A 12,741-nucleotide genomic window follows, 5' to 3' on the forward strand; every position below is an offset into this window, starting at 1 on the left:
AATTATCATGCACAAGCTACATACAGATGAAACTTTCTAAGAACTATACTTGTCTGTCATGTTCTGGAAAATGCTTATGTGCTTTTCACACTTTGGTTTAAAAAAAATCAAGAAAGACAAAGTGGAGCATAAATGATAAAAAAAAAAAAATGTAAAGGAGCTGAAGATCTAATCCTTCACAGAAATGAATTACAAGAACATCGAGCTTTCCTATGGGATTATTTTGTTGATGGAGGAATTTGTAACTCATAATTGGAATCCCTTTCATTCATTCATTCATTCCAACAATAGCATTTATCGAATGCCTGCTGAGCCCCACCAGGAATGCACAGGCTTATCAGACACAATCTCAGGAAACAGACATTTTGGCCAGAATTTGAAGGTTGCAGTCAGTCAGAGCCCAGCTGCCATATGTTAGAAGCATTCCCCCAGTTAAAACTGAAAGCTTTAAAGTGAAGCTTCACTTGCTCTTAAACTAGCTTTGATTCTATTAGAATGACCCCAAATATTTCATGTTGTGGGAAGAAACCTGGAGAAGCGGTGTCATAATGTTTTCCTGTTCCCTGACAAGTCAGTCATTCAGTAGCCCTGTCCAGGACCATTTAAAATAGCCTGGAAATAATCGGATGTGATGAGCCTCTGTGGAAAACACTCGCAGGATGCCTGTCGGCAAATGATGTTTTAAACCCTAGGTTTAATTTAGACCTAGCGGTAGGTTCCTTATAAGAATTCAGGTGTTTAAAAAAAAAATGTCATCTCAAGAAAAATGAACATACGTCTAAGTTAAGAAACAATATTGCATATAAAATAATGATTCTTGATTCTGAGGTTTTACCTATCTGTTCTGCTGTGTAATCAAACACACAAACGTAACATCTCTCCCTCCCTACCATTAGCTTCCTTTGCCAGTGAATCATCGTGTTTTGCATCTACTGAAGACCAATAATCTTATTCAGTGTCATTTAATCCTATCTGATCATCATAATTTTGTAAGGCAATAATATGTACACATTTTGAGTGATGTAACCACTGTATTATTTATGCAGCTTCTTTTCCACTGCGTTTTACCATTTATGTTATATCATTATCCCTAGTTGCACACAAGAGGATTGTGATACTTTTATAGAAATTATTGATTTTGGGGGTGCCTGGCTGGCTTATCCAGTGGAGCATGCGACTCTTGATCTTGGGGTTGTGAGTTTGAGCCCCACGCTGGGTGTAGAGATTACTTAGAATCTTTAAAAAAAAGAAGAAGAAAAAGAAAAAATAATGGATGTTTATAGCCTCAAAATCTTAAGGGACATGGTAGATCTTTTTAAGAAAACATTTCAGGGGTGCCTGGGTGGCTCAGTCAGTTAAGCGTCCGACTTCAGCTCAGGCCATGATCTTGCGGTCTGTGTTTGAGCCCTGTGTCGGGCTCTGTGCTGACAGCTCAGAGCCCAGAGCCTGCTTTGAATACTGTGTCCCCTCTCTGTGTACCTACCCCACTCGCTTGCTCTCTCCTTCTCTCTCTCTCTCTCAAAAGTAAATACACATTTAAAAATTAAAAAAAAAAAAAAAGATTCCAGACAGAATCAGATGCTTATTAATTGCATTTAATTCTTTGTTTAACAGGAGTGTTTGAAAGAGAAAAGTCTTGTTTTCAGAGAATACAAACTCTAATTATGTTATTGAAGAATCACTTTCAAACATCCAGAAGATATTTTTGAAATAGAATGGATAAATCATCAATTCTTGTCAATACATATCCATAGTGTAGATGATGTACATAACCTTTGATCTTGAAGAGTGGGGTTGATTGACAGAGTGAGAAAACACCTATTTTCTAAAGTGAAAAATTCTCCAAACTATTTAAGTTCCCTGACTACATACCACTAAATGTGTAAAGAGTTGATACTATCCACGTGGCTAAATACATTCATTGCTCATACTGTAATCAGTATATTTTGTGTAGCTCACCTACCTAGCTACAAACATCTAATGTGTCTCATAAACCAGTCCAATTCATTGATTATTGGATATCACCAGTATACCAGATATTAGTGGTTTTCACGTTTACTGTCTAACTTTTAAGGTCTTTAAAAATCCTGAAAGATAGGTATTATTTTTCTAATTTTACAGGTAAGGAAACTGAGGCTCAAGGAATATAAGTAACTTGTTACCAGTCACATAGCCACTAGGTATAAGAACCGAGATGAGAAATCAAGTTTTCCGACTCCAATTCCAGTGTTCTTTCCACCATACATACTGCTTTCAAAAGAAGTATTAATTTATTCAACAACTCTTTATCCATCATCTACTATATGCCAGGCACTGTGCTAAGTCTTCGTGTTACCAGAGATACAAAGTCTTAGTGTTACCAGAGATACAAAGGTGACTAAGACAGATGTGTTCCCTGCCTCTTAGAGTCCAGAGGTTTTTTTACCAAAAAAAAAAAAATGTTATGAAGAATCAGGTTTATGGAAAGGGAGGAACAGGATGCCAGTGGGAACTCAAAGCTCATCTGATGTAGGCTAGCAGTTTGTCTCAGATCTCCTGAAGGCAGTGACATTTAAACTGAGACTGTAGGATGGCAAAAATGATAGATAAATAGATATACAGATACATACCTATGTAGGTGGATAGATAGATACATAGTTAGAGTTGATTCTCATTTTTGGCAGATTCTGTATTTGCAAATTCGTCTGCTCACTAAAATGTGTTTACCCCCCAAATCAATACTGGCCGCCATTTTCAGACTTGCCCAAGGGTTGAACGTCCTAATACACATCCCAGCTGAGGTCTGATGAGGCAGTGCTCTGCCTTCTTGTTTCAGCTCTCATCCTGTAAATACGTGTCCTTTTGACGGTTTATTTAGTGCTATATTTTCCTAATTTTGTGCTTTTTGTTAGTGATCTTACTATTTACAATGGCCGTCAAGCATACCGCTGAAGTGTCAGCTAGTGTCCTCGACTACAAGAATGCTGTGATGTGCCTTACAAAGAAAACATGTTAGATAAGCTTTATTCACTGATGTATAAGCATTATTCAATGTTGGTGAAGCAACAGTATTTATCAAATAAGGTGTCTTTACAAACACAAAGAAAACAAGGTTATATATTGATGAGTTGGCAAAAATGTTATGAGCACAGGCTCAAGAAACCTAACTTTATATTTCCCCTAGGGACAGTGATTCAGTATTTGCTACTTCAGTGGTCCTAGTGACTTTATAGAACCTCAGTGCATTGAATAACAAGAATTGATAACAGATAAATATCTAACACCACCAAGTGCTGGTGAGGGTTTGAGGCAACTAGAACTCTCAGACATTGCTAATAGGAATGCAAGCTGGCACAGCTACTCTGGAAAACCATTGGGCATTTCTTATAGTTAAACTTCTATATTCCATACCCTCTAATGGTTCTGTTTCTAGATAGCTACCCATGTAAAATAAAAACTTATGTCTGCACAAAAACCTGTACATGAAGGTTAGCAAATTTATTTGTGAATGGTAAAAAATGGAAATAACCTAAGTGTCCTTCAGTTAGGGAATGAATAAACTGTGGGATGAAATATTACTGAACAATAGAAAGTAACAAATTATTGGCAAGGGTGCCTGGGTAGCTCAGGCAGTTAAGTGTTCGACTATGGCTCAGGTCATGATCTGGTGGTTTTGTGGGTTCAAGCCCCATGTTGGGCTCTGTGTACTGATTGCATAGAGCCTGCTTGGGACTCTCTCTCTCTCTCTCTCTCTCTCTCTCTCTTTCTCTTTCTCTTTCTCTTTCTCTCTCTCTCTTTCTCTTTGCCCCTTCTCTTTTTGCTTTGTCTCTGTCTCTCTCAAAATAAAAAAAATAATTTAAAAAATTAAAAAAAAATAAAGTAACAAATTATTGATATGCTCAACAACATGGGATGTATCTGAAATGCATCATGCCATGTAGAAGAAACCAGAGTCAAAAAACCACATAATATATTATTCCAGTTAAGTGATATTATTTATAGGCAAAAATATAGGGATAGAAAACAGCTATGTGGTTGCAGGGTTTGGGGAAGGGGAATACTCTGGCTACAGAGGGGCACCGGAGAATTTAGGAAGAAAGGAGACGGAACTGTCCCATATATTGATATGATTGGTGGTAATTCAATTACATACCTTTGTCAAAACTCAAAGAATTATACACTAAAAAGGGTGAGTTTCACTATATGTAAATTGTACTTTACTAAGAGATGCAAAAGCTGAGATTTACATGATGAACCAAAATACAGTTCTTCTAGTTTGCCACGAACAACATCAGAAAATATCATTTTGTGCAGCATAGGGAAGGTAGTCAATAAGATGGTAATAATGTTGTTGAGTGGCAGATGGTGATGACGCTTATCATGGTGAGCACTGAGTAATGCAGAGAATTTTTGAATCAGAATGTTGTACACCCGAAACTAATATAGTACTATCTGTTAATTATATTTACATATGGGGAAAAAAGGAAAGAAAATGCCATTACAACAGGGTACTCCATGGGCTTCACTCTACTTCTAGTTGATAAAACTAGTGTAAAATAAATACCATGTAATTCATGTTATTCTATAAATTGAGCAGTGGAGGCTATGAACATACAAAACCTGTTTTCTTTTCTCTTGTTTTGTAATGCTTGAATTTAACCTGGCCCTTACTGGTTACAGGAAACAGCCTCTTACTGATTTTTTGACAAATGCTGAAATCTGCAATCTATACTATAGTTCTAATATATACATTATTCATAATAGAACAGAACTTGCGTTTGATTGAATTACCCAGTTAGATGGCATTTTGACTTTAGGATTAAAGAGGAGAAAACAAGACAATAGAAAAAATATGATAATATCACTTATCTTGCTTCTATGTGATCACTTAATGATTGGCAACTGTCACACATGGACGGTTTAACTGCTCACATCCTTGGAAGCAGGGAGACCTACCACCTGACCTTGAGTGTCTTCCAGTTCTAGTATTTCTTTTTATTCTTGCTTGTTCATAACGGCTTTGCCACATTCCCTCTGTTATATTTCAAGGAGCAAAGATGTAAATCAAGTCACCATTACATTTTAGTTTATGAAAGTGACTTTCACCATAAGATATGTACCTTGCCTTTGGAATAGTGGGCAAGTTGGGGTTTCTGTGGCTATTATTATACTTAGGCCTTTACAGTAAATTCAGTAATACATACCAGTAGTTTCTCAATAATGTGTTCCATCACTCACACAAACAAGTCACTCTTTCTTACTTGTATTATGACATTTTCAAAATTAATTTTATCTATATATTTTAATTAAGACATGTTGTCAAAACGTCTAAAGGCCGTACATGGACTATGTCTCTGTATAAATAACAAAGTCGTGCATGACTATAGTCCATAAATATGGACAACAATTTATTCAAAGTGAGTTGAAAATTAAGTGATTGTGCTAATAAATATTTTACACTATCAAAGCCATTTGTTAGGTGATCAAATAGGTGAAGGAAATGCTATACTAGGTGATATGTTGCAAAAACTATGAAAAGAGCATCAATTATATTCTTTGGAAAAGCAAAACCCGTAAATATCCCTATCTTGTGCTTTTTCTGTGGAACAGCGTGAACTACAAATTTTTTTTACGTTTTTAACAGATCTGTTCTTCTGTTTGAAGTCTTTTTAGGAGTTCAGTCTTGGCCTTTGTAGCTTTTAGTTTCCTTGCGGCCCTATTGAACATTCCATTACCAATATTTAGAGTTGTTTAATCATCCTAAAATAAGAAAGAATTCCCCTTAAGAGTTAACTTTGTAGCAAGTGTTTCTTAAATGTACAAATGGCAACATCGTTTTCAAACAGGATAATTACAACTGTGTACACTATGCTTCTTCATTGGTAAGTAATTAAATAATTTACTAAACTGTGCAATAATTCATAATGACACATGCTAGTCTACTCGATTATAGAAGCTAGTGATAAAAGAATTTCTTGCACACATGCCTAAAATTTATTAGAGCAGTAATTCTTGATTCCTGAAAAAGTCAACTTGCCATTTGCAAAATACTGAGTAATGCTCGATTTAAGGCAAAAAATTTTTTTAATTTTGAGAGTCTGTAGCATGATGGTTAAGGGTACAGACCTTAGAATCAGTTTACGAAGGTTGTTCTTATGGTCCCACCATGTTTTAGCCTTTTCTTCCTGGCAAGTTACTTAATGTCTCTGTGCCCCAGTTTCTTTGTCGGTAAAAAGAGAGCTCAGGCTGAATTAAATGTTAAAAAGAGCATAACATAAGTGCCTGCCACAGAGTAAGTCCCAAGGAATTGCTCACCAATGGGAGAGGTAAAAGAAGCAATAGCAACAGTGTTGTATAATTATTGGAAAGCCCTTTTGATTTTGGAGAGTTATCTTTGGGGATATAAGGTTTAACCGGATACTCAAAGTCTAATGTGAACTTTGGAGTCTTCTGAATAGAACGCCTAACTTCATCTACCTCCCTCCATCTTACAAAATGAAAAAGAAGAGTGCTAATTTTTTTTAACGTGAATCTCACATAGTTAGAAGAATTTAATATTTTTTTTCATTAAAACAGAAGAACATACCCAACCTATTATTGTTTCAGTACTCGAAGCATACTTCCTCAGTGCAGGACTGGACAAAAATAATAGCTGTACTTCTGAGAGCAGAGAAGACTTCTGATCAAATGCCGTCAGCCAAACGAATCCCATCCTATAAGCTGCAGCTTAAATGTGATCATCAGAACCACTATTGACATGTGGCACAACTGTCTGAAATGTCAATAGTTATAAAATGAGTATTTCATAATGCAGAATAATTGATTACTCTGCTTGACTGAACAGAAACATATTTTCTCTGCGAAAGCAAAATAATGCCAGCATTTGCTCCTGGAACGCTCCCAGCTGCGAGACTCGGATTTCCCAATGAAGCCCACCTACTCTGCCGCCCTTGATCATGCATGACAAAAATAGAGAGAACCATCTGTAACTGCTTATCTTTTCTCCATTATTTGAAAATATATTTTTAAGAGACTTCTTAAAAAATAAAATATGGCCCATATACAAAGCCTCTATATTAATAGAACTGTCGCAGATAATTTTCAGAACTTAAATGGATGAGATACAGAATCAAATAACATTCAATTTATCTTGTTCATCCTAAAATGCCCCGCATAGCTTTTCACTCTGATGAAATAACACCCATTTCCAGTTTTATTCTCTCTCTGTGTGCTGTGATGTGGAACTCTTTTGCTCTATGTGTTTTATTAAGTGTAATTTAACTTTATGACTATCAAACCAACTATTAATCCTTACAATAAGCCTATGAAATGGGTGAGCTGCAAAGAGATTTATTTTCTAAAGCGCAATTCTCTTCTTCTGCCCTCAATTATTTTTTTCAAAACTCATCCTCTGAATGTATATAGTTTGCAAAGGTCTCTGCTAGGCACTGTGAGGAAAAGCAGAAGAAATAGTAACAACCTACATTTTGAGCTTTTTCTCTGCCTGCTTCTTGTCCATATGTACTTTATGTTGCTATGAGCCTTCACTACGAGTTTCTTAAGAAATGCGTTTTCTGTCTCTGTGCTTTCATCTGTGTCCTGCCCTCCTGTTAAGATGACCTTTATTCCTTTCTCTATTCATTAGATTCTATTTGTCTTTCAAGGTAGAGTTCAAGTGGCACGTCCTCCATGAAGTCCTTCTCATAAAATTTAACTTTAAAAAAATTTTTTTAAGTTTATTTATTTTGAGAGAGGGAGAGAGTGGGCAGGGGAGAGGCAGAGAGACAGGAAGCAAGAGAACATCTCAGGCAGGCTTCGTGCTATTGGCACTGATCCTGATGAGGGGCTCAAACCCTCAAGCCATGAGATCATGACCTGAGCTGAAAGCAAGAGTCGGATGCTTAACTGACTGAACCACACGGGTGCCCTGTCATAAAACTTAAGATTAATCCTGCACAAAGTAGCCCCTCTTACTCGTGGTTTACATAGCACCTTATTCTGTCCTACATTCTAAGTACTGCATGCGTTTATCTGCTAGATGGCAAGCTCCTTGAGGGAAGACCTGACGTTTTACTCTTTTTGCTTCCCTCTCCATGTCCTGACACACATTCTTTAAATTGTAATGCACAGAGGTTTACATTGTCCATCAGATGGGAGCTTCCACTCTGATGGCTAAGACATAAGAAAGTGAGACCATAAGGCTCCTGAGACCAAGGAGTAATTTAATTTGTATTCATCTTTGTATTCTTAATATATAGCAGGCACTTAAATGCTTGTTCTATACACCTACACATACACACACACACACACACACACGTTTTCAGAGTTGTAAAGAGCTTAGCAAAAGTGCATTCTAATGGCCATTTTAACACATCTTTATTAAGGTCAATAATTTATGCCATGCACAGGCTCTGTGTGTACAACAATGTAGGGACTGGTGGTGGTGGTGGTGAGGGTATTCCCACTCGTAAGCCCTGCTACGTGGTAGTCACTCTATCCTTTCTTCAAATTGTTTAATCCTCCCAGTGGCCCTACCAGCCTTATTTCACATATGAGGAAACAAAAGTTTGCTCAAATCACTCAGCTAGTGAGTGGGATAAAGGTTGGTTTGGGGCCCAGGTTTGTCTAATGCTGGAGTTCATTCTACCATACCATGGAGTTCAGTGACACAAAGAAGCCTCCTTGGAGAGGGAAGTTGATGTGGTGCAGCAGGGAGAAAGGGATGGTGTTCCTGAGAAGTGGATAGGACGTGATCCTGAAAGTCGTTCTGGAATGTTTGAGTTGTAGGAGCCCTTCAAGGTCCGTTCCCATTCCTTCATTCTACAGGTGAGAGGCCTGAGGTCCTGGCAGGTGACATGACGTGCCCAAGGTGGCATTGACAGCTAGTTGAGTGTGAAACTTGAACCCAGGCTCCAGGTTTTGAGTTTGCTTCTCTTTTTCATATTCCTTTAACTAAAAAATCATTTCATGGCCTGTTCCCCTTCCAGCTGCAGGAGTGGGGTGAGAACACCCCCTGGGAACACAAGGCAAGAAGGTCTCTCTGGCCTCTGATGCGCACCTCCTTCCTTGCTCCCTTGGCAGGTGTGAGTGCGTGTGTATAGTGAGCCACCTGCTACCTGCCTTTTCTGGGGAGGTTACTCATGTCTGTGTGCCTGTGAACTTCACCCTTTCCCTCATTGTGATGGTTACAAAACACCTGCCAGTTCTTGAATTTCCCAATAGATGTATGAGATATGGGGTTCCAGAAATCTCAGAATCCCTTCACCATTGTCTCAATCCAGCCAAATCTTTCACCTCCAACATCCCATTACGCCAATAGCCACACTAATGATTCGCAGCTGTCTGTCAACTGTGAGGTTCAAAGTGCTGTGCAAACATCTTTTCACTGGGCAACCAGACACTGCCTTTCTTTAGGGTTGCTCAGATGACTTGGGGAGTGGACTTCTCTACGGTTTTCCGAGCCAAAGTCAAATGAGGAGTGAGCTTGTTCTTGTCTGAGTCTCCAGGACGCCAGGCACATAATACACATTCAGTAAATGTGCTTGATAATGTGACATATGTATGTGTGTGTGAGTGTGTAAAACTGACGATATCTCTTGCCACCAAAATCCAGTTTATTTCACCATATTTCATGGACTATATAGATATATATATACATGCATGTATGTTTACATCTACAACTATATTTGTTGCAGATGTAACTACATTGTTTTAAAGTCATGAATGGCAAGCAATCTATATTAATCTGTTCATCCCCTCCCCTTACACTCATAAATAGGTGGGAGGGCCTCTCTGATACCCTTGGTTTCCAGGTCTCACCAATATTATTCCATTTGTAAACGTTCCTTTATGAGACACTGACTTTCCAGACTCAAAATTAAGCACATTTGTGATATGTTATAGGTAAGTCTGTACCTCCTCTGTAGCTTTCCAAGTAGTCTTTATATAGAATTCTATGGGTCGGAATCCATTTGGTCTGCAGGAGACCTATGGCTCTATGTCGGTCAGAATGGCCCAAGTCCTACAGATCACAGTCTAGTGGTGGCTAAGAATTCAGTTGAATCAAGCTGCCTAGGACCACATTAACCTTTCACTGATCCCTTTCTTGTTCAGCTAGAAAGAAATTAAGTGAATTAGCAAGCTGCCACACACCACAGAGGGAGAATCAGGCCTGGGTGAGACACAGAGCCAAAACGCTCTCTCACATGCAGCAGCAAACTTTGAAATCATCTTGGTACTAGGAGCTACTTGCCCAGTCATGATAAATCTGTTGATCCATTGGTTTGCTACCCTCCGCAGTAGCAGCTCTGTGGTGCGGTTCAGGTTGGTCTACCAAACCCCATTTGATGGGAAACCAAATGTACCCTCATAAAGTATCATTTCTTTATTTAATCTCTGAAAGCGGGAAGATTGGCACCAACTTACCGATCACACTCCTCTCTAGATACCCTGAAGAAATAGAGCAGGCTTTCCTCTTAGGCATTTGGGAACAAGCTGGCATCAGAGGTGTCTCTCCACTTTCTTGCTAAGTGACAGATCAAATGTGAAAACCAATATATAGGGACACAATATGGGGCGGTGACCATCTCTAGAGGACTCTGAGTTGAATTACATGATAAATATGTGGTGTGCCTTCCTTTTCCAAGATTAGCCAACAGGAACATCTGAATCAAAAAGTAATGTATAACTTAATTCTGTTCATGGTGAAGAACTCCCATCCTGTTTAATTATCTTCATGTAAGCAATATTCCTTTTCTATTTTCTTTTCTGAACACTCGGTAAAAAATTTTTAAACATAAAAAAAAAATAAAACTTTAAATGGAAAGACTATATTGCTTAACACTGTTTCCCCCATAGTATTCTAAGCATTTGTTTACTATAATCCAAATACCTATTTCTACATGTTAATATATAGATGGTAAAACTTGAACTGAAATGTGCATCGTTTATGGCTCAAATTTGGTAGTATGGAAGGGGAACATGGATCCTTTCATTCCTGACTGATTTATTTGGTTGAGGATTTAGAATTCCATAGAAAAATTATATTTCAAGAGTTTTGTGTGTGTGTTTTTTTTAATAGCCTCTCATTTTTACTTTCAAAGTCTCATGAGAGCTTTGTGTTAATATAAAGAACAATATTATACCCTGGGTTAACAGCTGACGACATTTAATAGAGGCATTTATTACAAATAGCATCTAGCCACACAGGAAGGTTAAGACTTAATATCTGAAATTCTGTTGCTCATTAGTTGTAGGATGAGAATGAAATACATTTCCAAAGGCTAAGGTCAGTATTACATTATCCTGGAAATGTCTTTGTTGAATATATGTGTAAATATTTCAAATAAGCATTATGAGATTATATTTCTATTGGGGACATATCTATAGAATGAGTGATTCTACTACTTGTAATTGCAGGAGCACACGTCAGGTTACATGTCATTCCCGATTACCGATTTTATTTGAAATGGTCTGGAAATAAATACCGATTACTAGTAATGTAAGACTATTTACCTTGGAGTCAGATGTCTGACAGGCAGGCTAGAGCTAATGGCTTTGGTTATTTTCAAAGCATTGTTTTCTAGAGCAGGATACTGTTTTTAAAAGGAACCCTGCAAATTTTCCAAGTTGTGTTTCTGTATTCACTTGCAATGAGTATGAAGAGCATACCCATGAACATGCAGTCCCTGATGACTTTCCATCCTTCAACAGTACAAAGGAAAGAAAATTGTGCTGGGGACCTACCTACTGGATAGCCTGGCTTTACTCTTCCCTGTTAGAGTTGTTAGGCCAAGGGAAATCAAGAACCAAATATGAAGGATGGCGTCAATGTAACCGAGGGGCGTTGCCTCACTAGGAGATGCACTTGCATCATGGGAATGTGGTGTGATTTAATTTCATAACTGTAAACATCACAGTGGATATGGTTGATTCATTTGAAATTCTGGTCCACTTTGCTATGGCTGGAAAGCTGAATTAGCACGGGTAGGTCTTGGCTTCACACTTTCATAATTTCTGATTCTTGTGGTTTTATTTGAAAAAAAGAAATCTAAAGGAAAAACTGCTAGGATGGCGTTGGCTGAGATCAAACTTGTACAAAGCTATGGTTTGATTTAAGGTGTGATGAATTTTACTGACCTTCTAAATCAGGACTGTGTAAATTTTGCCTGGAAAAGGAGGGTTGGGAGGGTGGGGAGTACATGAATCCTAAGTTTTCTAGAGGGCTGATTGCATGTGTTTTAAGTTATAGCCCAACTCAGGGGCAAGGACAACTCAGTTATATGGGAAAAGAATGCTAGCTAGGACTCTCCTTATTTAATCACCATGAAGGCATCCACTAAAAACTGTCTGATCTTTTAAGTTGTAAATGGAAATACACACCATCGGGAAAGAAAGCAGAATTGAAGTTGTGTGAAGGAACAGTAGCAGGTATGCAGACTGGGCTTTTGAATTGTTCTTCCTATTTATGCTCAATGTTATGGACACAGTTGGCAAATTTTTAAATAATGCGAACTCTGGGTACGAAGCATCTGAAATTCATCCTAAGAAGATCCATCTGACAATACTGTCAAGAGTTAAGTTTCCATATGGCCAGTAAAAAGAATTAAGCTTCAAAGTTCAGAGGGAATTCACTCTTAGTTGCAAGTTAAAATTCACAGAGTTGACCTTTAGAGGTATTTTTGTTTTCCTGCCCAGAGTGCCACAATGTCTCATTTTTAGGATGTGACCACTAGAGCCTTTTCCACCTGTAAATGGGTTCTC

The 12,741-nt window shown here is 38.0% G+C and overlaps 1 protein-coding gene across 3 annotated transcripts in view; it reads left to right on the forward strand.

Moving 5' to 3' along the window:
- Positions 1-12,741, forward strand: part of RORA (RAR related orphan receptor A) — a 714,362-nt gene that overhangs the window by 597,409 nt on the left and 104,212 nt on the right. The gene's annotated exons all lie outside the window — the stretch shown is intronic.

The sequence above is a fragment of the Acinonyx jubatus genome, chromosome B3 (assembly GCF_027475565.1).
Source record: "Acinonyx jubatus isolate Ajub_Pintada_27869175 chromosome B3, VMU_Ajub_asm_v1.0, whole genome shotgun sequence".
In the NCBI taxonomy this organism is placed as follows: Eukaryota; Metazoa; Chordata; class Mammalia; order Carnivora; family Felidae; genus Acinonyx; species Acinonyx jubatus.